The sequence below is a fragment of the Echinops telfairi genome, unplaced genomic scaffold, assembly GCF_000313985.2.
Source record: "Echinops telfairi isolate 266 unplaced genomic scaffold, ASM31398v2 ScPeMD7_7468;HRSCAF=8506_0, whole genome shotgun sequence".
Classification (NCBI taxonomy): domain Eukaryota; kingdom Metazoa; phylum Chordata; class Mammalia; order Afrosoricida; family Tenrecidae; genus Echinops; species Echinops telfairi.
In genome coordinates this window covers 83,060,727-83,064,356 of record NW_022111369.1, presented here as the reverse complement: position 1 = coordinate 83,064,356, position 3,630 = coordinate 83,060,727, and positions in this window count along the sequence as shown.

Here is a 3,630-nt window from a genome sequence, read left to right as displayed (position 1 = left end):
CAAGTAAATATGTGTTTTATTTCTTTTCACCAAAAATTCTTTGCTTTCATCCAAAATTCTTTGCTTTCATTCAAAATCCATCTGACTTCAGCAAGATATTCCTTGTTCCATGTCATCTTTTGAATTCTACCTGAATTTCTGGCAGTTGACCGTCAATGTACTGTTGCAATCAGTGTTGGATAATCTTCAGCAAAAATTTCCTTGCATGTGATATAAATGTTATTGTTCTATAATTTAATTTTTCTCTTGGATTGACTTTCTTTGCAATGGTCATAAATCAGGCTTCCTCCAGTCACTTGGGCAGGTTGGAAGGGTCTCCATAGCATTTTAATTATAATATCAGCCACTGAAATAATTAAAGGAATAATTATAGAAAGCTTTCAGTCCAAAACTTTTTAAGAATTTAGCCCTCAATATGCCTCCTTGAAGTTAACCATGTTAAAAGGGAAATAATTTACTTGTGTTATCCTTCATTTTTGCTAATGTTGATTTGCCACTCATCTATGCCAGCCATTGATTGTCTTATCCAGTTATTGCTATGGCAACATTTATATGGTGTTGGCTACCTGCTAGCTATTTATCTAACTGTTCTACATGTAGTCTTGAATTCTCACATGTCAGTTATAATTATGTGTTTCAGTTTATAGTTGAAGGAACGAAAGGCGCCCAAAAGAACCACCCCTCCCCCACCAAACCACAAACTCCCTGTCATCAAGTCTATTCTGAGTCTCCGCAACCCCACAGGATGAGTTAGCCCTGCCCGGGCGTTTCTGAGACTGTGAGCTGTGACCAGAGTAGACCGCTGCCTGTTTCTCCCTGGGAGCTGCTGGTGGTTCAGAATTGCTGGCCTCGGAATTAGCAGCCCGACTAGTACCCACTAAGCCCCAGAAGTCCTATCTGAGGCACGGAATATCTAAATCATATTCCCAACCTTGCAATATAAGTAAGTCATGAAGCTTAGATAAATATGGCATGAGTGAGATAGTGCTACTTTCCTTAAGAATATAAATCCTATGTATAATAAGTGTTTGATATATTTTGTTCTAATTAGGTCTGCATTTCTTCATTCCTCTTTATCCTATCAGAATTTGGACTCAGAACATAGGAATTCTGGTCACAATTTGCCATTTACAGATAGTTTTTTTTCCTAAGTCAGTTAAATTTTGAAGCTTATTATTTAAAAAAAATAGTGGATTGACCTACTTCACAAGTGTATTGTGTGCAAAGTTGAGATAATGGTAGTAAAACACTTAGTAATCTGAAGTCTCAAGTAGTGATTGTCTTCTCTAATGGTCAGGATGACTAGTTTCTAAATTATTTGGTGTGGCCTCAAACTGATGAGATTATTCCCTTAATTCTTATTTTGCTATCAGGGCTAATCACCAGGGAGTGAAGAACAAACTAGGGCATGCACATTATGCATGAAAAAAACCCTGAATATACACAGGAAGTATTAATGGCATTGCCCTTCCTCTCTCCTTCACTCCTTCTGTCCCTCCATTCTTTCATATAAAAAAAAAATTCTTAATGTCTTAATTTCTCTATCAGCTTTTGCTAGAGAATGAACAACCTTAACACTTAATAGCTATAAACAGCAGCCATTTATTATTTCTCATGAGTTCTGCTGTTCTGAGCCAAGATTGATTGATAACTACTGATAGTGGGTTGGCTGGGGCACTCTGTTCTGGGATGACATCAAGCAGAGAGAATTGGCACTGCTCTACCTGCTTTCTTATCTTTCTGCACTTCAGTCTGGGTTTGTTCCCATGGATATGAGAGAGGGAAAATACACGGGTCTACCCTTGAAATCAGCACATCTTCACGTCTTCCACACTCTACCAAAGAAAGCAAGTCAAATCCATTTCAAATATTTACAGCTTTTGTGAAAAAAACACAAAGTATATTTGAAAGAATTAAAATCTAAAAGAATATTAAGGCATACAATAAAGCTCAATCTTCTGTTGGTCATGTCCTCTTTCCTTATATAACCACTTTTATTAGTTTATTGCATATTCATCCAGAGTTTCTTTATACAAATACAAATACCATAAAATTATGTTTACAGTTATCTACAGACATAGAAAGCATTTCCAATTATTCAGGATTTATTTTGTCCCTCTGAAAGCATTTTAAAGGTTTGTTATTCTACAGAGATATTGCGTATGTATGGTTTTCATGTAGATACTTTATTACATATATTTTTGTTATTAACATAAATGAAGCCATTATTTTCATTATTACTTTCTGTTTCCTTTTTGCATATGTGAAAAATTCTTACTTTGTTCTCCAAGTATTACTGTTTTTAACTATACTGCAATAGGTTTTGTGTCAACTTGGATGGGCCAGGATTCTCTGGGGTTTGCAAGGAAGAGTTAATCATTCCCTATGGTGTGATCTAAACCAATATAATCAACTCAATAATTGGATTTGCTATGAGTAGACTGTTATTTGTAAGAAGATTAGAGTGGGGTGAAACATCCTTACTCAGGTCATAGCCTTGATGCAATAGAAGGGAATTTTCCTTGAGGATGATGAACTGCTTCCAATATAAGTGAATGCTTTGGAAAAGCTTGTTTGCCTTTTGCTGGCTCTGGGCCTACATAAGGCTTATTGTGCTCCGATTCTTTGTATTTGAGCCCGTGATCTGACATATTGCCACCAATCTTGGGAGTCATTAATGGTCCACTATGTGGCTTGCTGACCTTGTATTCATTCACCTCTGCAGCGACAAGTCTGGCTGTCTAATGCTGGTTCATTTGTCCCTGTGGCCATAAACCTGTTGTCTTCTGCTGATCTTTGGCTCATCAGTTATCTGCGTCAGGAGAAGCCTCCAGCCTAACATCTGACTCACAAACTTGGAACTTGTCTGAATGTGGACTTTATGTATTGCATAATTATGCCAGCCATTTACTTAGTATACATTTATGTCTGTATGTTGTTGTCTTTGTCAAGTGCTGTAAGTCAGTTACAATTCATAACAATCTTATATGCAGCAGAACCAGGCACATCACAATTGTTATGTTTGAGAAGTTACCTTTACTAAATTGCTAGCATTAGTTTTCTGGTAAAATAATACTGTAAAACCTTATGGTCTCAATGAATATTTGAAGGCTGGTGGTTGTTTACTAGTTTCTCAAGATATTTCTTTTGTAAACTCTGACATTTTATTTCCTTAATTTATCTCATTATTTCTTTGCTGAAATTCTGAACTGTGTTTTTCCTTTATAGAAGATTTTTTTTTCAATTTATGGAGGGAAGAATATTTTAAAAATATGTTCTTATTTTTTCTACCTTGAGCAACATATATCCTGATTTTTTATTATTATTACTTAACTTGTTTGTACATTTTGTATCTTTCTGAAATTTAAAAAATAATTTCTATGGATGAGTACTAGTTCCTTATCTACTATTGGATAAGTAAGATTTTCTTGTCCCAATTATATATTGTCATGTAATGAATGGGTGCAGACTAGCCCTGCTAATCTCTTCAAGTTTCATAAACAAGGGGTTTTGTTTGCCTTGCTCTCACAGAGGCAGTGTTTAATCCACATTTCAACCACACACAGGATCCTTTATGCCAGTAGCCCTGGCATCACAAACCATAACAACCTCAGTAAATCTTTATGCTCA